The sequence below is a fragment of the Canis lupus genome, chromosome 14, assembly GCF_003254725.2.
Source record: "Canis lupus dingo isolate Sandy chromosome 14, ASM325472v2, whole genome shotgun sequence".
Taxonomy (NCBI): Eukaryota; Metazoa; Chordata; class Mammalia; order Carnivora; family Canidae; genus Canis; species Canis lupus.
The window spans coordinates 52,933,607-52,961,220 of NC_064256.1; the positions used below are offsets into that span (position 1 = coordinate 52,933,607).

Here is a 27,614-nt window from a genome sequence, read left to right on the forward strand (position 1 = left end):
GAAAGAGAACTAGATTCCGTCTTCAATATTGCAAATATGGAGTAAATATTTGCGGCACACACGGAACATTAAAGGTTTTCAGGAGGACAAAAATAGTTGGCAAAAAAAGTTTTAGTATTACAAACCTAAGTTTTGATAAAACTTTTTTTTAAGATTTATGTATTTATTTTAGAAAGAGAGAAAGAGCATGAGTGGGAGTAGTAGAGGGAAAGTGGGAGAGAATCTCAAGTCAACTTTGCACTGCGTCCAGAGCCCAACTTGGGGCTTGATCCCAGGACCCTGATCACGACCTGAGCCAAAACCAAGTGTTGGACACTGAACCAACTACACCACCCAGGCACCCCTGATAATACTTTTAAAAAATATAAAGCATGTTGCTGGGGTGCCTGAATGGCTCAGTCGGTTGTGCATCTGACTCTTGATTTCAGCTCAGGTCATGACCATAGGGTTATGGAATCGAACCCCATGTGGTGCTCAGTGGAGAGTCTGCTTGAGATTCTCTCTCCATCTCCCTCTGCCCCTCACCCCTGTGCTTGCTCTCTAAAATAAATAAATCTTAAAAAAAAGTTTTATCAAAACCTAAGTTTGTAATACTAAACCTTTTTTATAGTATATGTAATATATATTTGTATGTATTATATATATAATAGTAGAAACTGACAGGACTGTCATGAGCAATGTTTTCAAGGTCTTCCAACATTTGAATGTCTTTACTACTTGTATACTTACCTACCTCAAAAAGAAATGCTGTAGAAATAGAGAGCTATTGGGGGGGGGGGATGAGTGAAATAGGTGAAGGGGATTAAGAGTTCACTTATCTTGAGAACTGAGTAATGCATAGAATTGTTGAATCATTACAGTGTACACCTGAAACTAATATAACACTGTGTTAACTGTACTGGAACTAAAAGTTCAAAAAATTAGAAGAAGAAATAGATTTCCATTAAGCAGTGTTACATTTGGGAAACAAAAAACACCTGGACTGTCCTTAATAAGAATCTAATATGAGAGCTTAAATAATTATATACAACAGTTCCCAATAGTTATCTCCCAAAACATTGATATTGGCTTGGAATTAGTGGTCTTTCAATTCTGTCTCTTAAGAAATGAGGACAAAGCTTTTATTTATAAACTACCTGATTTCCCCTGCTATATAAAAGTGATGCTATCAAACAAAGCTGGCACTCAGAAATTACTTCTTGCATTTAAATCAGGGCATACTATATCCATCAGTCAGAAATCTGAGTAATTTATTTAAGACTCCGTGTTATGAAATGCAAATTGGTTAGAAGTTTAATATAGTGGCTCAGCACAGAGAAATTAACACCCTAAGTTAGGTTAATGCTAAACTAAACTGATGAACCCAGGGGCAATGAACTTATTTTGATGCTGTGCCATTTTTCACAGTGACACAATTCAATGCACATGTCAAGATTTCTCTTTTAAAGACTGTACTTTAGAAGTCTGTTCATGTCTCAACTCATTAATCCACTTTGTGCTGACCCTCTTGAAATCTAAGAATAATTTTCCGGGGACTGAACACATTTCCTCCAGAAAAGACTACAGTCCTATTATCCTGGCATTTAAAAACACAAAATATTCTGTGAACACTAAAAGTAATAATAGTCAACATAGTAACAGTAACAATAGTACCTACTATGAGCCACATGCGTTACTTCATTTTTCTCATATCTCAACAACCTTATGAGGTAGGTAATATTTTTTCCAGTTTTACAGCTAAAGTAATGGAGAGTCTAAAATATTAATTGATAACTGATTTCATATTCATGTTCTAAAAATTATATTTCTTACATGCAGGAGAATAAGAAAAAGAAACTATAGCAGCCAAGCATAATGTCTATTCTATATGTCAAAAATTTTCTTTTATATTATAGGCAAGGACATTTTATTTATTATAGATTCTAACATAGCACCTTGCACATAGAAGGGGCTCAATTAATGCCTGATGAATAAATAAATAAATATAAATAAATATGGAAACCTGATATGATGCAGAACTGGGAACATAAAGTTTTAAGTTTAAGTTTTAAATATAATTTTGAATAAAATAGTGTAATTTACTCTTTTAATTGACAAAATTAACAATATTTGTCTCATTTATTACATTAGTGAATAAAAAGATAAATAAAATAAAAATAAAAATAATAAAAAATAAAAATAAAATTCTTAACATCTTTTTATTAGAACACACACACCTTTCAATGTTAAAAAATTTCATTGCTCAGAACACACTATATATGTTAATGACGGTATCTTTATGCATTAAACATGACCTGGGAACTTTGAAAAGTCAATTGACAATGTTTTAGTTATATAATGATAATAATTACAGAATTTCCACTGAACACTAAATTTAGTTATATGACCAAGATTGATGTTCTGTCTACATATACTTTCAATAACTGACATTTTCCCAAGTAATGCAATTAAATTATTAATTATTATACTAAGATTTTTTCTCTCTGAAGATCACTAAATATTAATAAATAATTTGTCCATTAGATGCCTAAATTGTTTTTAATTATTTTTTATCATAAATCTGCTAATTGTTGTATTCAGCTATCCAGGCGAATTAATCATACCATTTGTGGCATGCTATTATTAACATGTTACCGGATTTTTTTCCTTATTTGAGACATAGGTTTTATAGCAGGGTTTTTTTTCCCTTTAATGTAATACCTTGTACTATTTGCATCAGAATCACCTGATATTCTTGTAAGCAAAATATGCAAATTTCCAGACCTTCTGTGGACCTACTAACTCAAAATAATTATGGAGTAGGATCTAGTACTCTAGTTTTTACCAAGTTCTTTGGGTGAAGCTTATATCTCTAAAGCTTGATACGCTGAACTGCTGCTTTGTAGCTCATATTTTTTCATTTACATTATTTATCAATCATGTTGAATAATTTTTATTTATTTCACAATACTAACCAACCTTGATTTATTTCATTCTGAAGACTTTGGAAGCAGAATTTGTGTTTAAGTCTCACCAATTCCCATTTATAAGTCTGTTTCATGCACTTGCATTTTCAGAAGATATCAGTATCTCTTAATATCCATCCATTTGTGTGATTTAGCTTTTAGTGAAAATATATTAACAAAGTCAAGTCATCAGGTTTCTAAAATTTTTTTTCCTCTGGTTATGTTTTTTTCCAGAGAATTTTTTATGTATCAGGAACAAGCTGCTATTTTTACAAGCTGCCTCATATTTTTCTCTCTTGTTTTAGTAGAAGCAGAATTTTATCTCTAGGACAATAATGTTCTTTCATTTTGGAAAGCACACACCTCACATTTTAATAGTCTTTTTAGTCATGAAAAAGAAAAACAAATATTCTAGAAGGGATAAATTTTAGCCAATAAGCAAATTAATTACTCCCCATAATAATGTGATATAGGCTACCCTTATTTTGAACTCAACAAGTGTTTTAAGCATCAATGAGGCTTCAATAATGGCTAAACATATTTAGTGAAGCAAGCTGTTTCTTGCAACAAAGGGAAGAAGGAAGATCTCATAAGATATCTAGGAAGGACCTCTCTATAGAGAATCAGGGCAAGTGACTCTAAACACAATGCTATCAAAATACTCCAGATTGAAATTTCTTGTATGGCATTACATTTTTACTCATATTCACAAGATTCCAATAAAAGTTTTTAATGCCATGGCTAGACATCAACACTGTTTTTGGTGTCCCATAAGACAAAGTATCATTAGAGGAGGCACATTCCTTGAGAAGCAGCCTATGATGTATGTGAGGGCTAACACCATTAGGAAGATGGCAGGTGAGGTCCCTGGGTGGCACAGTTGGTTAAGCATCCAACTCTTGACTCTTGTTTCTGCTCAGGTCCTGATATCAGGGTAGTAAAATTGAGCCCCTTGTAGGGTGGTTTCTGCTTGGGGCTGTCTCTCCCTCTCCCTCTGTCCCACCTGCCGCCCCCCTCAAATCAATCAATCAATCAATCTTTAGAAAAGAAAAGAAAGATGACAAAGAATAGTCAGTACTAATTGACAGAGCATGTAATAACTCCCTGTGAATTTCTAAAAATATTATATGTCTTTGAATTTAAGATGTCCACATTTTAAGGTACACCATTATTTTTTGTGCCACAAAGAAAAAGATACTGCCAATTAAACTACCTTATGATGTTTTCTTATAACTTAGATTTTTATTTTATACTTAAGGAAAAAGCCCTTTTAGATTGGCTTAAACATAGATTTTTATTACATATCACTCTTGCACCTGTGTAAAGATATGAGAACAAAATTAGTAAGGTAGTAATAAAGCTTCTTTATATCTTTATTTCTTTTCTTTGTAAGTCTGACTCTTCTGAGTCAGTTTTTTGAACTTAGAGTCATCTATACCTTGTTTTTTCCACTATCTTGGTGATGCAGCATATCTTCAAAGAGGACTCTACTATTGATTCTGGGATTTTCTTTCCAGCCAATGATTATAGTTTTGAAGCTGGTGCTTTCTTCATCTTGTTATGGAACTCTTGAGAAAGATTTTGTATCAAAACAAAACTTCTATTGCCTCCTCAAAGTGTTCTTACATTGACATGTTCAGAATGTTAAGATGTTACATTGGCCAGTTTTGCCATTAGGAATATCTACCAAGGTCACATGGGTGATGACAATGACAGTGATCATTAACTGCTGTCTGGCTGACAATGATTAATGATTGCAAGATTCCATTGACTGTAGGACACATCCTACTTCAATGATGTTAAAATGTGAACAAATAATAAAATATAGCACTCGGAGAGAGCATTGGACTTCTGGCAATCACACAGATGGAAACTTGGGGGTTTCAGTTGAGTACTAAAGGAAGAGTAACCCTTCCCTAATGCTACAGGGTTCGGGAATATACAAGTTATAACAGTATTCATTTGCAATTTTAAAAATTGCACTACTAATACATATATTTTTAAAATGTGAGTTATCCTTTCCCAAAAAATTTCATCATAATAAACGAAACATCTGCTTGTCACATTAAATTATAAATTATAAATTACTGTATCCTTAGTCCTCTAAGTGTCCTTCACTCTCATTATGACACTGTCCTGCAGAAATAAGGAGCAGGACGATTTTAAAGAGAACTTCAACTAAATAATAATTAGAGAAGGATGAGTTAATAAAAAATATGCAAAGACTGATTAAAATTATTCTTGTGCTTAAATTGTATGGGTTAAATGGAGGAAGAAAACTTAAAAAAAAAACTTAATCTAGGGGTGCCTGCGTGGTTTGGTTGGTTAAGCATCTGACTCTTGATATCAGCTCAGGTCTTGATCTCAGAGTTTTGAGTTAAAGCTCCACGTTGGGCTCCACACTGGGCATGGAGCCTACTTACAACAAACAAAAACCTTAATCTATTCTACTAATTTTAAGACATATTAAATACTGAAGATTATGCAAAAATTATATTGTGATATATTAATTTTCTTGTATTTCAAACTGAAAATTAGAACACACTTCATAAATGGAGAGACTGTGGTGATGTGCTTTACAGTCCAACCAGAACACTCTTATTAGCATGCACACACACTTCTCTAACAAATATCTTACATGATTGTTGTTCAAAACATTGATGTAATATATTTGTCCTGGTTTGCTAGCTGGAATGCCTACTGAGATAATACATGTTGCTGACAATGACAGCTACTTCAAAACTGTTGCCTGGCTGACCTGTTATAAATACTGTAATATACACAATCTAGATATATTTTCTTAAGGTAATTGGGAAGAAATAATAATGGTAACTTCAGGAAGTCTGACTTCCAAGGCACTGACTCAATTCTTACATTCTTAGAGTATTCATTGTAGTTGAATGAGATGTCTAAGTGGTAAGTTTCTTATTCTTTGATCTACACAAAGATGGCTGACTCAGAGTTTTCTTCATTTCTGGTTGCATGCTGTCATTATATTCTCCTCCTTTGTTCTTCAATGTCCCTACGAAGCTCGAAGTATTAAATAATGTGTACATTAAGTAGTCCTCAGGATTGGGTTATATTTGGGCAGAGGGGAAAAAATACATGTGCCATTTCTCTTTTTTACTGCTTGAAGTCTTAGACTGGATTGACTTTGCAAGAATAATAACAGAACTAGAAATAAAGAATGCAAGCAATACGATCTTGTTTAGCAAATAAGTGATAAATAATAAAATATAATCACTTGGTGTTTATATGTCATTTAAGGAAAATGAGAATTGCTAAAAATTTTTTTATGAATCTTAAATTTTATCTGTACATAGCATTATTAAAGACTGAGTTTTAATAATTGAATATTCTTAGATTTAAAACTCTGAATCCAGTGAGTTTGAAACTAAAATAATTATTCCTTTCACTCCATTACTTATAAAGCCTGAGTATCATGAAAGGAAAAATTGAGAATCCAAAATAGTAAAACAAAGATCAATGGTGTTTTTCTCTAATCTTAAGTAACTTTCCAGTCATACTGGAAAATAATGGCAAGTGGAACTGTTGAAAATGTGTCCATATTTAATTACTTACAAATGCAAAGAGAATATTTATACACCTACACATATGTACTTTGAGTAACTAGACCACAGATGACACAGAAATTAGTATTCTTTAGATGGAAATATCAATATATAGTCAATATTTTATACTTGTGTCTTGATGTAATAAATACAAATCTGTTTAACTTCATGTTTATGCCACATTCAATTAAGAGTTATTTCTGAAAAAGTATTACTGAACCATTTACAACTAAACATTTCTCAGTATTTTCTAGCTAAAGCATAAAATGATTTCAAGACTATAACTGTAAAGTCCCTCATCTTAAGCCCTAATTTTTACATCCTGAATCATAGTAAAAATATATACTACTATATTTGCATTATTAGGCACCTTGGGAAAATAGATATTTGAATATACCAATGGCAAAGAGATTTTCAAGGATCTGTTATCATATCCCAAAATAAATATTGGGAAATTGCACACAAAAACCAGGACCAATGGGAGAGACTGGTTAAGGACACCAAAACAATGCAAACTGTGGATTTAAGTGGCATAACTTTGCAAATATTTAAAATCAAAGAAAACAAAAAAAACAGTGCCAATGGAAGAGATTAATGCCACTAGGTTCAGACAAAGCAATTGTATAAACCAGAGGAAGTTGATTTTGGAGATTTCCCTCCTACCCTTCTTAGAGCCTTCCTTACCTTAATAGCCTAAGACATTCATCTTGTCAACGGACCTTGACAGACTTGGCTTCAAGTGACAGCTTAGGTTTCCCTTCCCCATGCCACATTTGAGGAACAGGGAGTTTAAGAGTTCTTGAGGCCCACTTTGCTACAAGATAGAGGTTTTTTTGTTTTTGATTTTTTTGCACTTATCTTTTTTTTCTGGCTTCTCCTCATCTTTAACTTTCAGATCTAGTTGATTTTCTTTAGATTTTTAAAAACCTTATTGATATATATATAAATTAATATGCCCTTTTTAATTTATACAGTTTGATAAATTTTGGCATATGTGTGTATCTATGTAACTATTGTGTCATTCAAGATATGGAATATTTTTATCAACCCAAGTTTCCTTGTGCCCTTCCCAGTCATCCCTCCATTTCCACCACATACTTTCTGCCTCAGGCAATCAGTGATATGGTGATATGCTTTTTGTTAACTCTAGATTAGTTCTGACTATCCTTTGTCTTTTTAAAAAATATCTTATTTATTTGAGAGAGAGAGAAAGAGAGAGAGGGAGGAGCAGAGGGAGAAGGACAAGCAGACTCCATGCTGGGTCTCAGTCCCCCAACCCCAAGATCATGACCTGAGCTGAAATCAAGAGTAAGACACTTAACGGACTGAACCAGCCAAGTGTCCCAGTTCTGACTATTCTAAAGCTTTAAAAATATGGAATCAGGGGATCCCTGGGTGGCGCAGCGGTTTGGCATGTGCCTTTGGCCCAGGGCGCGATCCTGGAGACCTGGGATCGAATCCCACGTCGGGCTCCCGGTGCATGGAGCCTGCTTCTCCCTCTGCCTGTGTCTCTGCCTCTCTCTCTCTCTCTCTCTCTCTCTGACTATAATAAATAAATAAAAATTTAAAAAAATTTAAAAAAATATGGAATCATGTACTGTGTATCCTTTTGTGTCTGGGTTCTTTCACATAGCAGAATGTTTTTTAGATATATCCATGTTGTTTTGTTTCCATAGATTATTTCCTTTTGTTGCTGATTAGTAGTCATTATATTAATACACAAAATGTGTTTAACCAGTCATCTGTTGCCAAATATCACTTAATATAACAAATGTTATTGAAGATGTGGAGTAATTGGAGCACTGCACTGATGATGGGGTTAATTAAATGGTGCGAATGGTGTTTAGAAAACAGTTTGGCAGTATATTTTGAAGTTAAATGTGTACTTACCATATCATCCAGCATCACCATTTATAGACATTTATCTTAATAGGTTAAAATGTATATCCGTAAAATTATTTGTACACAAATGTTCATTACATTTTCTTTACACTCACTTGCTAAGGTAGGTGAAATTAGAAATTAGACTAGAGATACTTCCTATTTGGGAAGGGCTTCCTGTTTTGAGAAAACTATTCAAGATTCATATTATCACTCAAGGAAAATAAATCACCATCCAGGTCTTTTAGGCAAGAGTATATGAACTGTGAGGTGGTATCTTGTGATTTTGATTTGCTTTTCCAAGTGATGTGCTGCATTTTTTCATGTGTCTCTGGCCACTTGTATGTCTTCTTTGGAGAAATATCTGTTCATGTCTTCTGCAAAATAAGTCAATCAGAGAAAGACAATTATCACATGGTTTCACTTATATGTAGAATATAAGAAACAGTGCAGAGTATCATAGGGGAAGGGAGGGAAAACGGAATGGGAAGTCATCAGAGAGAAAGAAAAACCATGAGTCTCTTAACTATAGGGAAAAAACTGAGGATTGCTGGAGGGGTGGTGGGAGGTTGAATAGGGTAATTGAATGATGAGCATTAAGGAGGTCACATGATGTGCTGAGTACTGGGTATTCTATGCATCTGATAAATTATTGAATACTACATCTGAAATTAATGATGTACTATATGTTGGTTAATTGAAATTTTTAAAAAAGGGATAAATGAACTAAAACAAACATATCAATCAGTGTAAGCCAGGTATCTCTCACATGATCTAACTCAGTTGTGGGAGGGTTCACTAAAGCCTTTGTTAATAAAAAGATTTTCACTCACTCTTCTCTCTTCTGATCTTTCACAAAAACTTAGGTTTTGGCTTCAAGATCTTGGCCAAATATCTTGGCTGTCTCATTTTATCTATGAAGAGGCTCTCCTTGTCTTCTAAGTAATCTCTTCCCTTGTCATTAAACTCCTGAAATGCTGAAGTAGCACCTTGATATAGCAGTAGAAAAACTACTATTGAACTGGTAGAAACTTGAGAAACCTTTCAAATCAAGTATGTGCAGACACACATTTGCATAAAGAGAGCCGGCTATTAAACCTACTAGGGATCCTCTTGAGAGAAAATAAGGACATCTGCAATCCCTGAATTATCAAGATTGTAGCTCACAAGTATTCTTAATATAAAAATTATTAGATCATAATGGAAATCTTCATTGGTGATCCACACTTGTTCTATTTTATGTGTTTGTGAAACCAGGTCATTTGCTGAAGGAGGAGGAAAGCATTTTATTGCATTTATTGAGTACATGAACAAATAGATTTTATATTGATTTGTTCTGCTTTCTGATAACAATTTATTGTAAAGAACCCTTATCTCCTTTAGTGAGTCCATCAACTTGACAGAGCATCTCTCTACAACATAAATTAGTCATTTATTGTGAAAATTATGCTTTTTCAGGAATTACTTCTGTTTTATAAAATGATTAATAAAGATTGAAACAACAGCAAGCAAACACGGGTAGACGAGCGAAATTCTACCAATCTCAGACTTTCTCTTCTACATTCCTGAGAACAAAAAGAAGACTGCTCAGGAAGCCTAATTTAATAAGTCAATTTATTTTGAGTTTTTTTCACCTATGAAGACACACTTTTCGGGGAGCATTTGTTTGCTTGCTTGCTTGCTTCCCACCACCTCCAGTCTTTCTTCTGTTATGCCTTGCTTCCCATTATTACTGTTCATCCTTATTTTTATACTCTGATGTCCAGGATTCGTTGATTAAAGTGAGAACCAAATGAAGTAGAATTCTTCGTGCCATGGTTTTAAGTGGGCCAATATAAACATAGGAAGTTTGGTCCACAGGGTCCTCCTAATATACACAGCTGAAAGAAAACCAAAGAGCAGAATGGTTTCAAACTTAACCAGATAAGAATGGTTTCAAATTTAACCAAATAGCAGCAAGTCTCTGCATACAATCTCAAGCATCCCTTCTCTCACTAAAGGCTTGAGCTTAATTTTCCCTAGTCTACCTATAATTGTCTTTATTTCCCTGAACACTCACTCTTTCCTCTTCATAGTATTCTGTCCAGATCAGTAAATTATAGGACTGGAAGATTCTAAGTAGCCAATTGGCAATTTGAAAAGAGTGACTAATAGATTATCTTTTCAGCATATTAGTAGGAAACAAATTTCCTGCTTATGTTGGCTTTTTAATCTGGATAATTTCAGTAGATGGGAAATACATAATATGACTTTCTAAGTTCCTTGTGATTCGATGGTTAGTAAAAGTATTTTTTCTTAGGCATATATTATTACATGGGCTATTTAAATTAATAATGTCAGGGCAGCCCAGGTGGCTCAGTGGTTTAGTGCTGCCTTTGACCTGTGGTGTGGTCCTGGAGACCCTGGATCGAGTCCCACATCGGGCTCCCTGCATGGAGCCTGCTTCTCCCTCTGCCTGTGTCTGTTCCTCTCTCTCTCTCTCTCTCTCTCTCTCTCTCTCTCTCTCTCTGTGTGTGTGTGTCTCATGAATAAACAAATAAAATCTTTAACTTAAAAAAAAGTTTATAAAAAATAAAAATAATAATGTCAGGTCATTAAGCCCCAATTTAAGGAAACTGGAATGTCTCTAAGAGATTATGGAACAGTTAAATGTCTACACACTTCTAAAGTAAAAGAAGAATGAAAATAGTCCCACTTTTTGCTCATATTGTTTTGTTTTATTTTGGTATGTTGCTTTTTTTTCTGTTGGTTTTTGCATGGGATTAGAGGCCATACTGATAAACAATGTGCAACATCAAAACCCAATTAAGAGTTTTCCAGAGAACTATGTCAGCACTGAAATACTGAATAAAAAAAGTTATGCCTGATCTGTTTTAGGAAAATGGATATTTTGAATTGACAGTGGAATGATATTTCCTAGTTGAATTTAATGAGATAGTAATTGGGAGCAGAAACAGAAGTGGCATACATTCTGTTAGGAATTAGGAGTATGTTCATTCTTCAAGCTCTCCTAAATTATAATAATAGCCCTATTATTTGGAACAAGAATGAATCCCCTATTTTAAATTTAAATTATTTTTCATGAAGTCCCTTATAATAACTAGTAAAAATACTAAGAAAAGCAAAGCTTTGAAATGAAGAAATCAGTTTTTTTGGTCCAAGATGGCAGGAGGGTGGGAGACTTTAGTTTTGTCTGGTCCCAGGAATTCAGCTAGGTAGCTATCAAATCATTCTGAACACCTGCTAACTCAACCGAGGATCTAAGAAAAGAATAGCAGCAACTCTACAAAGAGAAAAGTGAGTCACCACTATCTGCAAGAATGACAAGATGGAAAAACTCACTTCAAAAAAGAGAACAAGTAGCAGTACTGATTGCCAGGAACCTAATCAGTATGGATATAGGTAAGATGTCAGAACTCGAGTTCAAAATAATAATTATCTTCTAATTGGGCTTGAAAAAAAAACATAGAAGACATTAGAGAATCCTTTTTCTGGAGAAATAAAGAATTAATGTCAATCAAGTCAAAATTTTTAAAAAGCTATTAATAAGATGCAATAAAAAATGCAGGCTCTAACTGCTAGGATAAATGAGGCAGAAGAGAAAATTAGTGATATAGAAGACAAAATTATGGACAACAAAAATGCTGAGGGAAAAAAAGAAATAACTACTGGATCAAGAGGGGAGAATTCGAAAGATAAGTGATACCATAAGGCAAAACAATATTAGAATAATTGGGATCCCAGAAGAGAAAAGAGAGAGACAGAGAGGGGCAGAAGATATATTGAAGCAAATTATAGTGGAGAACTTCCTTAATATGGGAAAGGAAACAGGCATTCAAGTCCAGGAGGCACAGAGAATGCCTCTGTGAAACTTGCAAATCTCAAAGACAAAGAGAAAATCCTCAAAGCAGCCCAGGACAAAAGGTCTGTAACCTACAAGGGTGGAAACATTAGACTAGCAGCAGACCTATCTTGTCAGGCCAGAAAGGACTGGCATCATATATTCCGGGTACTAAATGAGAAAAATATGCAGCCAACAATACTTTATCCAGCTAAGCTGTCACTCAAAATAGGAGAGATAAAAAGCTTCCAGGAAAACCAGAAAGTAAAAGAATTTGTGATCACTAAACCAGCCCTGCAAGAAATATTAAAGAGGATCCTTTAAGCAAAGAGAGAGTCGAAAATAACAGAGACAATATACAGAAATAGTGACTTTACAGGTAATACAATGGCACTAAATTCATGTTTCAATAGTTACTCTGAATGTAAATGGGCTAAATGCCCCCAATGAAAAGACACAGGGTATCAACTTGAATAAAAGAACAAGATTCATCAATATGCTATCTGCAAAACATTCATTTTAGACCCAAAGACACCTCCAGATTGAAAGTGAGTGAGCGGAAAGCCATTTATCATGCTAATGGACATCCAAAGAAAGCTGGGGTAGCAATCCTTATTTCAGACAAGGTAGATTTTAAACCAAAGTCTATTATAAAAGATAAGGAAGGACACTATCTCATAATTAAAGGGCCTATCCAACAAAAACATCTAACAATTGTAAATATTTGTGTCCTAACATGGGAGTGGCCAATTATATAAACCAATTAATTATAAAATTAAAAAAACACATTGATAATAATATAATAATAGCAGGAGACTTTAACACCCCACTCATTGCAATGGACAGATAATCTAAGCAGAAGATGAACAAGGAAACAAGGCTTTGAATGACACACTGAACCAGATGGACTTCATAGATATATTCAGAGCATTCCATCCTCAAGCAACAGAATACACATTCTTCTCAAGGGCACATGGAAAATTCCTCACAATAGATCACATACTGGGTCACACAAATTATTTCTCACCTGGTACAAAAAGATTGGGATCATTCCCTGCATACTTTTGGATCACAATGCTTTGAAACTTGAACTCAATCACAAGAGGAAATTTGGAAAGAACTCAAATACATGGCGGCTAAAGTGCATCCTACTCAACCAGGAGATTAAAGTTCATTAAAAAAATTCATGGAGGGATCCCTGGGTGGCGCCTGTCTTTGGCCCAGGGCGCGATCCTGGAGACCCGGGATCGAATCCCAAGTTGGGCTCCCGGTGCATGGAGCCTGCTTCTCCCTCTGCCTGTGTCTCTGCCTCTCTCTCTCTCTCTCTCTCTCTCTGTGTGACTATCATAAATAAATAAAAGTTTTTTAAAAATTCATGGAAACAAATGAAAATGAAAACATAACTATTCAAAATCTTTGGGATGCAGCAAAGGCAGCCCTATGAGGGAATTATATAGCAATATAAGCCTTTCTCATGAAGCAAGAAAGGTCTCAAATACACAACTAAACCTTAGAACTAAAGGAGCTGGAGAAAGAACAGCAAATAAAACATAAGCCCAGCAGGAGAACAGAATTAATAAAGATTAGAGCAGAAATCAATGAAATAGAAACCAAAAGAACAGTAGAACAGATCAATGAAACTAGGAGCTGGTTCATTGAAAGAATTAATAAGATCAATAAACCCCTGGTCAGACTTATAAAAAGAAAAGAGAAAGGACCCAAATAAATAAAATCATAAATGAAAGAGGAGAAATCACAAACAACACCAAAGAAATATAAACAATTGTAAGAACATATTATGAGCAACTATATGCCAACAAATTAGGCAATCTGGAAGATATGGATGCATTCCTAGAGATGTACAGACTACCCAAAACTGAAACAGGAAGAAATAGAAAACCTAAACAGACCCATAACCAGCAAGGAAATTGAAGCAGTAAGCAAAAATCTCCCAACAAACAGAAGTCCAGAGCTGGATGGCTTCCAGGGGAATTCTACCAAACGTTTAAAGAAGACCTAATACCTATTCTCCTGAAGCTATTTCTAAAAAAAAATTGAAATGGAAGGAAAACTTCCAAACTCTTTCTATGAAGCCAGCACTACCTTGATCCTAAAACCAAAGACCTCACCAAAAAGGACGATTACAGACCAGTATCTCTGATGAACATGGATTCCAAAATTCTCACCAAGATACTAACCAATAGGATCCAATAGTACATTAAAATGATTATTCACCAGGACCAAATGGGATTTATTCCTGTGCTGCAAGAGTGTTTTAACATCCACAAATCAATCATTGTGATACACTACATTAATAAAAGAAAGGGCAAGAACCATAGGATCCTCTTAATAGATGCAGAAAAAGCATTTGACAAAATACAGCATTCTTTCTTGTTTAAAACTTTGCATAGTGAAGGGATAGAAGGAACATACCTCAATATCACAAAAGCCATATACAAAAAAAATCCACAGCAAACATCATTCTCAAAGGGGAAGAACAGAGCTTTTTTTCCTAAGGTCAGGAACACAGCAGAGATGTCCACTCTCACCACTGTTGTTCAACATAATACTAGAAGTCCTAGCCTCAGCAATCAGACAACAAAAAAGAAAAAAGGGCATCCAAATAGGCAAAGAAGAAGTCAATTCTCACTCGTCACAGATGACATGATACTCTATGTTGAATACCCAAAAGACTCCACCCCAAAATTGCTAGAACTCATATAGGAATTTAGCAAAGTGGAAGGATATAAAGTCAATGCACAGAAATCAGTTGCATTTCTACCCACTAACAGTGATACAGAGGAAAGGGAAATTAAGGAGTGAATCCCATTTACAATTGCACCAAAAGCCATAGGATACCTAGGAATCATAGGATACCTAGGAATGAACTTAACCAAAGAGGCAAAAGATCTATACTCACAAAACTGTAGAACACCAATGAAAGAAATTAAGGAAGACACAAAGAAATAAAAAAACATTCCATGCTAATGGATTGGAAGAACAAATATTGTAAAAATGTCTATGCTTCTCAGAGTAATCTATACATTCAGTGCAATCCCTATCAAAATACCATCGACATTTTTCACAGAGCTGGAACAAATAATCCTAAAATTTGTATGTAAATTTGAATTAGAAAAGACCCAAATAGACAGAGGAATGTTGAAAAAGAAACCAAAGCCAGTAGCATCACAATTCCAGACTTTAAGCTCTATTACAAAGCAGTAATCTTCAAGACAGCATGGTACTGGCACAAAAACACACGTAGATCAATGGAACAGAATAGAGAACCCAGAAATGGACCCTCAACTCTATGGTCAACGAATCTTCAACAAAGCAGGAAAGAATATCCATTGGAAAAAAAGACAGTCTCTTCAAATGGTGTTGGGAAAACTGGACAGTCACAGGTAGAAGAATGAACCTGGACCATTTTCTTAACACCATACACAAAAATAAACTCAAATAGATGAAAGACCTAAATGTAAGACAGAAATCCCTCAAATTGTGGAGGGAAACACAAGCAGCAACCTCTTCAACCTTGGCCACAGCAACTTCTGGCTAGACGTGTCTCCAAATAAAAGGGGAAACAAAAGCAAAATGGGGAAACAAAAGCAAAAATGAACTTATTGGGGCTTCATCAAGATAAAAAGCTTCTTCACAGCAAAGGAAGCAATCAACAAAACTAAAAGGCAATCTATGGAATGGGAGAAGATATGACATATCTGATATAGGATTACTATCCAAAACCTATAAAGAACTTATCAAACTCAGCATCCAAAAAACAATTAATTCAGTCAAGAAATGGGCAGAAGGCATGAACAGACATTTCCCCAAAGAAGACATACAAATGGCCAACAGACACGTGAAAAAGTGCTCAACATCACTTGGCATCAGGGAAATACAAATCAAAACCACAATGAGATACCACCTCACACCAGTCAGAATGGCTAAAACTAACAAGTCAGGAAACAACCAATGTTGGCAAGTATGTGGAGAAAGGGGGACCCTCTTACACTGTTGATGGGAATGCAAGCTAGTAGAGTTACTCTGGAAAACAGTATGGAGGTTCCTCCAAAAGTTGAAAATCGAGCTACCCTGTGACCCAGCAATTGCAGTACTAGGTATTTACTCAAAGGATACAAATGTAGTGATGTGATCCCAAGGGGCACCTGCACCCCAGTGCTTATAGCAGCAATGTCTACAATAGCCAAAGTATGGAAAGAGCCCAGATGTCCATAGACAGAGGAATGGATAAAGAAGATGTGATATCACATGCACACGCACACACACACACACACACACACAATGTACATATACACACACACACAGTGGAATACTACTCAGCCATCAAAAATGAAATCTTGCCATTTGCAATGATGTAGATGGAAGATGGGACTAGAGGGTATAATGTTAAGTGAAATAACTCAATCAGAGAAAGACAATTATCAGATGGTTTCAGTCATCTGTAAAATTAAGAAACAAAACAGAGGAGCATAGAGGAAAATAAAAGAAGACATAATCAGAGAGAGACAAACCATAAGACTCTTAACCATAGGAAGCAAACTGAGGATTACTAGAGGGGAGGTTGGCAGGGGATGGGGTAACCGGGTTATGGGCATTAAGGAGGGCATGTGATGTAATGAGCACTGGGTATTTTTATTTAAGATTTTATTTATTAATGAGAGACGGGGGTGGGGGGTAGGCAGAGTCATAGGCAGAGGAAGAAGCAGGCTCCATGCAAGGGAGCCTGATGTGGGACTCGTCCTGGGACTCCAGGATCATGCCCTGAGCTGAAGGCAGACGCTCAACCACTGAGCCACCCAGGTGTCCCAAGCACTGGGTATTATATAAGACTTATGAATCACTAACCTCTATCTGAAGGAAACTAATAATACATTACATGTTAATTAATTGAATTTAAATTTTAAAATATCTATATCTGAAGGAAAAAAGAAATGAAATAATCAAATGAGAAAAGTGAATGTGGCATTATTAGAGCAGTAGTTAAGTGTCTTAAAATTTTAATGAGTAAATAAATTCCAATTTAATTTAATTTAAAAATGACTTTTTTTTTAAATAAATTCATGAACACCAAGAATCAGGGAGGGAGGGATATGGTTGTGTATAGTTAAAGCATAGATATTTTTGTTACATTTTATGTTTCAGAACTGAAGTTTTTTACATGTAGGGACTTGCATACCTTATTATGGATAGGATTGAATTATAACATATAACCTCAAATATTTTAGAAGAAAAACTCTTTCTATTAAGAGCATAATAATCATCTAAGTTTTTCCATGTATCTATTAAAAGAAATATTCCTTCAGAGCAAAGGAGGGTTAAAAAGGTCCCTTTGACACATTACTTTTTGTTAGTGTTCATGGAATAATATAGATCCTTGCTACTCAAAGTATGGTCTATAGACCAGCAGCATCAGTGTCATCCAGTAGCTTGTTAGCAATTCAGAATCTCAGGTCCCACCCCAGACCTTCTTAATTAGAATTAACATTTGTACAAGATACCCAGGTAATTCTCATGCACATTAGAGTCTGAGGTTATAAATCTTTGCACTGTAAATTAGTGCAGTCCACTAGAACTTTGTACAATGATGGTAATGCCCTTTGCCCTTCAATACAGTAACCAGTAAACACATAGAGCTATTAAGGACTTCAAATAGAGCAAGTGACAAAGAAACTGATCTTTTAAATGTAATTTTAATTAATTGAAATTTAAGTAAACACGTGGCCAGTGGCTACCATATTATACATTACAGCTGTAACTTTTTATTCAAATGTATTTATGGAAATAACATATGCCTTCTTAAGCTTTGGGATGTTTGTTATTTTTACCTCATTTGTCAAAGGCCATAGGGCCCTCATCATGCACTGATACTTCTAAGTGTTGTTTATTTACTTATTATCTGCACTATTCCTGGGATGTACTTATTGTATTCCACTACAGTTATTTATTTATTTATGTTGGGGCTCAGGGCAAGCAGCCCCCAAATATGCCAACTTGGCATATTTAATCTTATATATTTTTAATCTCGATATTTTAATCTTATTTTGAATTAAGATTACTTAAGAAACAGCCAATGCAAAATAGACACTTTGATCCTCCTTTGTCTCCAGAAAGCAAGAAATCAATCTTACCTGTGAAAATTACCCACCCTGTACCGGGAGGTAGACAGTCATCCTTATCCTCAGAGGTAGGAATACAGGGCCAAAGAAGCCTATAAAAGCAAACCTTGTTACTTTTCCTGATGTACTATGCCAGTCCAAATTCTGTTGAGAATTCCTTACTAATTGAAGCTCCTAAACGTAAGTTGTATTTGTCCTTGTCAATGCCTCATAGAATTATTTTCTTTCTCTAATGTGTCTGAAAACTTCATGCTTTAGTAATTTCTTGGGTCTCAATTTTTTTATTGGGCCTCCATACACACATAAATAAGCTTCCTTTTCTCTCTTAATCTGTTTCATGCCAATTGAGTCTTAGACCAGCGAGAGAACATTGAAGGGGAGAGTAAAATTTTTCTTCCCCCACATTTACAGGGCCATTTTCTAACATGTCCCAGCATCAATCTGATCCCAAGAAGATGAATTATAAGTTTCTCAAGGGAGAGATTATATCTTAATGATCTTTGTATTTCTATTCACCTCGTACCAAGTTTGGCATGTATGAGGTACTCAGTGCAGTACCACTGAATTGAATTGGCAAAGAAATAAACCTATGGGTTTTTATTTTATTTTAATTTAATTTAACTTTTATTTTATTTTCTAGAGCAGCCATTTTTAAAAGCAGTTTTATTGAGGTATAATTGATGTATTAAAAACTGCACAGATTTAACATGCAGACATTGATGAGTTTGGACATAGGCAAACGTCCATGATACCAGTATACTCAAATTAATAAACATATCCAGCATGTTCCAAAGAATGTTTTGCTTGTGTTTTTTTTCCAATGGTAAGAATACTTAACATGAGACCTAACCTCTTAACAAATTTTGAAGTATTTAATATTATATTGTTAACTATAGTCATTATGTAGTACAGAGACCTCTAGAAGTTTTTCATCTACCATAATTGAAAATTTACTCCATTGAACAACTTCCTAACCCCTCCCACCCCATGTCTAGAGATGTCTTGCATTGCCATGTTTACTGCAGCATAGCCACAGTAGCCACTTATGGAAACAAACCATTCATCTACCAACAGAAGAATGGAGAAATAACATGGGATATATACTTGGAATGCAACATTGTTCAGACTTAAAATAGAAATAAATCTTGCCACTTGCAGTATGGATGATCCTGGAGGACACTATGTTAAGTGAAATAAGCCAGCCACAGAAAAGTAAATACTGCACGATTCCATGGCTATGATATATCTATAGTAGTCAAATTCATAGAAGCAATGCACATGGATATTTATTTTAAAAAGGCTTAGTAAAGCATGGAATCAAATTTAAAGTAATATTATCTTGGACAATATCTATTAGCATTCATCCCACCAAAAGCAACTGTCAAGCAAACAGAAACAATAATAATTTTTTAAAAATATTTATTTATTTATTTATTTATTTATTTATTTATTTATTTATGAGAGACACAGCGAGAGAGAGAGGCAGAGACACAGGCAGAGGGAGAAGCAGGCTCCATGCAGGGAGCCTGACGTGGGACTCAATCCCGGGTCTCCAGGATCAGGCCCTGAGCTGATGGTGGCGCTAAACCACTGAGCCACCCGGGCTGACCAGAAACAATAAAGAATAATAATTTTTGCGTACGTAGAATTAGTTTCAAATCTTTAAAGTCTGGCTTATATAAGGAAGCTGAAGCAGATCAGTAAACATATTAATGTCTTAGCTAAGTTATTTATGATAACATGCAAATCAACCTTTTGTACTCTCAGTTCTGAATTGGAAGAGGGTATGTCCCCATAAGGGACTAGATGGCTGAGACACTAAGACTGGATATTCTGGCTTCTCCAAGTTCCAAGTTGATAAAAGCTAAAAAGATATTAGCTATAGAAGACCAATAACCAGGGGTTTACTGTCACTAGCACCAGGTGGGTGGCCTGCCCCTCATGCCATGGTGGAAATATACAAATGCTCTTCTGACAAGCAATGCAAACAGCCAGGTAAATGGCTTGGGACATGAACAGATTGCTTTATAATGCCAATTTTTTTTCCTTTTTTCTCCTCTTCCTCTTTTTCTTCTTCTTCAGAGAAGAAGCAGACTGCCTGTGATAATAATGGCTTCTAACTTTGAACTCAATAGTCTTTCTCATCAAGATTCTCAAATAGTGTGACTTGGAATAAACTATTACTAAAGCCAACTCCATGTATTTTGGTCATTTCCATTGTCTTGTGAACAAAGATGAGTTTACAAGTTTTGAATCAACTGCACCTTCATATTATTTGAATTCACTAGACATTAGGAATGATATATTATACTGAAAACATTTTGTTGATGAATTTCATACATATAGCTCATTCTTCAGTAAGTCTGCAGTGTTAACAAAGAGTTCTGACAAGCAGAGGTCTTTGTTTATTTCTTTGGTTTAATCTTTAATTATGGAAATTTTCAAACATTCAAAAATAAATAATAAAAATCCACATACCTATCACTCAGCCTCAAAAATGATCAACATCGTTATTTTATCTCTCTTTATAGTTTGAATAGAGTATTTTAAGCCAAATCCCGTATACTATTATTTCATTTATAAGTACTTGAGTATGAATCTTTAACAGATAAAGATTTAAAAGTTAAAAAAAAAGAACAATTGGGATGCCTGGGTGGCTCAGCTGTTGAGTGTCTGCCTTTGGCTCAGGGCATGATCCCAGCGTCCTGGGATCGAGTTCTGCATCAGGCTCCCTACGAGAAGCCTGCTTCTCCCTCTGCCTATTTCTCTGCCTCTCTCTCTGTGTCTCTCATGAATACATAAAATCTTTAAAAATAGAACAATAATATCATAATCATAGTAATAATTTCTTATTATTTAATATTCAGTCCCTTTTCAATCTTTCCTGGTTATCTCCAAATTATCTTCTCAAGTAGGCTAGTTTGAATCAAAATTCAAGCAAGGTACAAACTGCATTTATTTGATGTGACTATATATTTTTTTTGTATTTTTAAAAGATTGAGTTGTGGGCGCCTGGGTGGCTCAGAGGTTGAGCATCTGCTTCAGCTCAGGTCATGATTCCGGGGTCCTGGGATTGAGTCTCGCATCGGGCTCCATGTAGGGAGCCTGCTTCTCTCTCTGCCTATGTCTCTGTCTCTGTCTCTCATGAATAAATAAATAAAATCTTTTTTAAAAAAAATTGAATTGTGGTAAGAACACTTAAAATGAGATCTACCCATTTAACAAAATTTTAGGTGTATAATACAGTACTGTTAACTATAGGTACAGTGAACAGATCTCTACAATGTAATCATCTTGCATTACTGAAACTTTATATTTATTGAATAGTAACCCCCCACCCCCCACCCCCAGGTTTTGGCATTCACTATTTTACCCTCAGTATTTGACAATTTTAGTGTATGGAGAGGGAAAATAATTTTCCCTTTATCCTTCTGATTTCTTAGCTTACCCCTGTAATAAAAAGTTCAGCAATAAGAAAAATGATCATATATTTATTAACATGTGTACCTCATATACACATGGGAGATACCCAGGGGGAAAAAAGGTAACTTTCAGAGGTAGTCTAATCCATCATCTTAAATACTGTCTTCAGCTAGACAAAAAAGGAAAACTTTGGGAGAGGAAGAACAGGAAGGCCCAGTTATGGGTAACCTGGAGGTTACCAGGAAAATTATATATACCAAAGTAAGGTTTGTTATACAGATCTAAATTGATGTCTTCTCCATTAATAAGACTTTCTTGTAATTTAGAGTCTTTCTTTTCTTCCTGGTGAAGAAATGAGGCATGAGAAACTGTCTTTCTAATGAGTTCCCAGGATGCTGTGATCTGGGATGGCACTTGGAGAATCACTGTTAAACACAAATTTCTCTGAACACAAATTGGTACGGTACATGTGACTCAATTACCTTCTGAGTGACATATCTTCATTAAACTTCATCTGAGTGGACTTACAAAAGTTGGCTAGAGCATAGTATTAGTCATACTGTAATACTAATCACTCCAAACTCAAGAGACAAAATAAAATAATGGTTAAAAACACAACATTTATTTGAAAAGATATATGCACCCCTATGTTTATTGCAGCATTATTTACAATATTGGAGATTTGGAGGCATGCTAAGTGTCCATCCATAGATGAATGGATAAAATACACACACACATGCACACACACACACAGTGGAATATTACACAGCCATCCAAAAAAAGAATGAGATCTTGCCATTTGTGATAATATGGATAAACCGATGGTATTATGCTTAGTGAAATAAGTCAGACTGAGAAAGACAAATATCATATGATTTCACTCATATGTGGAATCTGAAAAGCAAAAGAAATGAATAAATAAATAAAAAGCAGAATCAGTCCTATGAATACAGGGACCAAACCTGATGGTTGCCAGAGGGAAGGAGGGTGAGGGTGGGGGTGGGCAAAATGGGTGAAGGGGAGTGAGAGATACAGGTTTCCAGTTATGGAATGAATAAGTCACTGATATAAAAGGCACAGCATAGGGAATATTAGCCAATGATATTGTAATAGGGTTGTATGATGACAGATTGTACCTACACTTTGGTGAACATATTATGATATACAGAGGAGTTGAATCACTATGTTGTACACCTGAAACTAATGTAACATAGCATGTCAGCTAAACAAACAAAAACTGCTTGGCATTAGAAAGATCAGAATTTCCTTTCTAATTCTCCGGGAAATAGCTGTGAAACATCAGCCACGTTGCTTAATTTTATGACTCATTTCCCTCACCTATAAAATGGGAAAGTACTAATACCCAATCATGGGACTGTTTTAACGATTAAATAAAATAACATAATATAAGGCATATGGCAAGTATTTTAATTCTTTAGCATGGTATTAGAGCTTGGTTAATGTCCTTACCTTGGATGGCTAGAGTTTGAAGTTTAAAATTACCTGGCATTTGTTAAATAGTACCCAACAGGAGCGCAAAGGTTTTAGGAGTTTTGCAAGAACTATCCTTGAGGGTATAAAAATTATGTTTGCTTTTATAATTTGCAGTAAGTAGATTTAACTTTTAGTTTTGAAAAGGATTTTGGAGAGCCATAAGGAGGGAAAAGATAAATTCATAAAATAGAGTATGTGTATTCTATTGTGTGTGGGAATATAGGGAAGTAATGCTTTTTTAAGGAGCTCATACAAACTGAAACAAAGCCTTGCAGAGTCCCAGAACCATTTCTGGGACTTCAACCGTCAACCGTCTTCTTAAATAAAACCTAATGCCCTGTATCCTATCAATAGAAGATCAATTTATAAATAAATCTATTTTTTAAAACAATTTCCATTAAGGAAATTGAATTGATTGACAAAATAATTTGATAATTGGCAATATTTTCTATCTTCAGCCAGGAGTTTTGGCATTATAGAAAACCTAAGAATTTTGCCAAGTTGTCCTTACCACTAGAATAAAATGAAATTGGATAACATTGGAGTTTTAGGTTTAGTTTTGGGTGTTTTTTTTTTTTTTTTTTTTTTGCATTCTGTATCCTCTGAGTTTGTACTGCACTGCCCTCTGGAGGACAGAATTCATCATAACACATGCATTTTAATTTTAGGAAATTCTGTATTCCTCCATAAAGACAAATTGTGCCTCAAGAATATGTGATTCATGATAATAGCACCAGGACATAATAGCAAAATTTTTTTTTCAAAATTAAAAATATTATAATTTATTCTAATATTCCAATTGGCATTGATGAGTTGTGTTGCTTTTCATTCTAAGTATTAAATTTCAATTTCTATAAAAATGATTAATTTTTAAATCAATATTCCTTTAAAAAATTATGTATCCATCTTAGCCATCTTTTAAAATAAAGGCCCAAAAGTTTTCATATTTTAAATATTAATAGTTGAAATTTTAAGTACATCAAATTTATTTTCCTGATAATCAGTTTGCTTTTTATTTTGAATACAGATAAAATTTCCTATTTGAAAAAATAAATATGTCTTTTTATTAATTTACCATAGATTTTGGCATATAGTCAAAGGCTGATTCTTTAAAATGTATAAGTGCATGAAAACTGACTAGTTGAGTTATAAAAATAAGCTATTAAGATATTTCTGTGGAAAATAAGTCTGTTGAACTTGACTAATTAATAAAATCAATGAAACCAGGAAAGAAAGAGAATTATTTTAAGCAGATCTAAGTGATAACAAGATACTTCTTGAACTTTTAAAATCATTGCTTTAAAAAAATTACTATCACAGAAAGAAATTCCAGATGAACTTCATGGGACAAAATTTATGCAAATTGTCCATGATTATCCTGTATTATTGTCCATGATTATCCTGTATTATTTTCTAATTTTATTTGGTTTATATAAACTTAGTATAACAAGATAAGTTGCTTTGTGTTTTTCTTTTATACCTCAGACTAGAAATCCAGGATGTTTTTGGCTGTGATCTTTAGGCTGAGAACTAGACTAATTTTAGGATGAAAGAGGAAAAAAGAAAGTGGGAAACTTGAGGATTTATTCTATTTTAATCTCTTATTCTTGTCTAGGTTTTCCAACCAAACAAAAACATCTGCATGCTGACTTCGAACTTAGTAAAGTCTCATGTAGGTAAGTTCTTGCTTAAAACTGGCTAAGCTGCCAGTCCAAATTGGGATGGGTAACCAAAAAATGGAGCTATACAGTAAATGTTACTTGTCTCTCACAGCTGCTTTCCAATTCTTGTCACCATAAGACTCTTCCACATTGTTCAGTGTCAGTATCTAAAAGCAAATAGGTTACTTTCTATTTGCTTTTTAACTGTAACGTTAGTCTAGGTCAAATAGTTAACAACAATTAATCAAAACATGAGAATCAATTTCCAAATGGCATCAGATGCAGGGGTTAAGATCTCAGAAAAAGAAGGGACTGAGGGAAGAAAAATTAAGAGGAGATTTTCACTTTTTTTTTCTTTTTGAGAAAGAGAGAGAGAGTAAGGGCAGAGAGAATCTTAAGCAGGTTCCATCACCAGCAAGGAGCCCAAAATAGGGCTCGATCTCACAACACTAAGATCACGACCTGAGTGAAAACCAAGAGTTGGGTGCTTACGCGACCAAGCCACCCTGAGGTTCATCTTTTTAATAATACTTATCTTACTGGGAGAGCCAGATATTAAAAATTCATGTTAACTTTTCTGCCTTTAAATCCCTATTCATTGCTCCTATCTCTACTTCAAATGTTAATATACACTTAAAATGTGTATTTTAACATTTTAGTGGAAATAACAAACTTAAATAAGCTAGAATCTGATCCAAGATTGCACCTCATTTTCATTTTTTTTACTTGTTATACAATTATTATTTATTTAGCAAACTATTGGAGTATGCTTACCTCTTTTCTTCTGGATACAAGCCTTTTATAATAAACGCTCACTGTGCCTAACAGATTTCACTTCAATTGATTTATGATGTCAGGGAATCCCTGTGTCACTATTTTATTATATTACATTTCATTTCTAGTGCCTATAGCTTTTTCATGCTCATGATAAAGCTGATTCTGAACTCATTACTACCAATTGCATATTAGTTTGTATCCCAATCTGAATATAGAAATATTTTAATGTTTATGCCAATAATTTTATAACCTATTATTCATGTACTTTATCTGTTAATCACCACAACCTGCATTAATGTGGCTATGTATCTGATTTATTTGCTACCATTTCATGATCCCAGAAGAGCTGCAGCATATTTCAGTCTTAAATATGTACATATTAAGCTTTCATGTTAAAATTTTAGACTAAAATTTTGGCTCTCTGTGTCGTTTTAAAATCAAATTTAGGAGAAAAGTTTTGGGGTTTCTAAACATTTGCTTGGCATATAGTAATGCTGAATTCTAAATACATGCACACATGATTTATTTGCTGATTTCTCTAATAGAAATTTTATAAATATGGTCATTCTTAGCCCCGAAATATATTTCAATCTTCATCCATGAGGAGTTTGACATACAAGTTTCAACTCTAATTTGCACTGTATAATTTTGAGTTTCTCCCTATATAAGATAGATTTTAAAAACCAGAATAGGTGAACTTTGCCCCCTTTCTAACTACTGAACTTCTCATTTAATTGCAGAGTTAAATTCATACATATATCTGCCCCTCAGACTTCTTGCCTAAATGTATGCTTTATTAACTGTTTAAAGGATGATTGATTGCTCTGAAATCATAAGCACAGGGGGATTTTATCAAAATGAAATTTGAGGATTTCTATGTAGGAACTTAGTGGATATGTTTTGAAAAAACTAAACAGCTGAAATAATGTGCACACTTTTAGGTCTCCATTTTTTTCACTTTCATTTCAAATACATTAGCATCAATAAGCATAAGAAAAGCAAAATACCTGTGATATCATTTATTTTCTTAACTATCATGGGACTCCATTTTTAATGGTATGGTAAGTCATTTTGTTCAGTGAGGATAAAATTATGGGTACAATCAAGCACAATCATTTCAGTGTTTTTGAGCAGTTAAACCTGGTAATAAGACTAGCTGGGGCGGGGTGGGGAAGACTAGATGAACTCCATATCCTAAAGTGATATTGAGATATAAATGTCTAAGGAATAAACTTAATTAATCTTAAGAAATCCTACACCTCTCCAATCCTCACATCTGGGGCGACTTCAACTTTTGACCAGTGGCTTTAATAAGCTTTTTACTAGAAGTAGTTATCATCAGCATCAGAGAGCTTTTGTACATCTATCATTCATTGGAATTATCCATCTCCTACGCTAATGATTTTTAGCATCTTCCTTACCGGCTCTGGGGAGGGAGTATAGCCCATTAATTCATTTTTGTAGATAATCTAAAGGTAAGTGTTTCAGTGTATGGCAGTTACATGAGAAAATGATTCTAATTGACCTTGAGAGGTTAAAAGAATGTTTTTGATGGAAAAAAAGATTAATGGGAAAAATAAGGTAGAAAAATATGACCATCTGAAACAACAAAAAGAACAGTTAGGAGTATTCACCTTGAGTACAAAATACAACAATAATTTAGGAAAACATACACAATATTACCTATAACTATTTTAGAACAAAACAGAAGCATAACATTCAGTATAAAATTGGTACTAATTTAAACTATAGATGTGATTGTTTTTGACTGAAGAAAGTAATTAAAAGCAAGTTTGTTTTCTGATATAATTGAGAAGTGGTATATTTTATCTATTGAAAATCGGTTCAACTTAGCCTCAGGTTAATTTTCTTGGTAAATTTTC

The 27,614-nt window shown here is 34.4% G+C and overlaps 1 long non-coding RNA gene across 1 annotated transcript in view; it reads left to right on the top strand.

Moving 5' to 3' along the window:
- LOC112670766 (uncharacterized) overlaps positions 1–27,614 on the top strand; it is a 134,984-nt gene that overhangs the window by 85,480 nt on the left and 21,890 nt on the right. Inside the window, exon 5 of the long non-coding RNA XR_003143194.3 lies at positions 24,909–24,969. This is a non-coding gene — a long non-coding RNA (uncharacterized LOC112670766). The remainder of the gene's footprint in view (positions 1–24,908; positions 24,970–27,614) is intronic.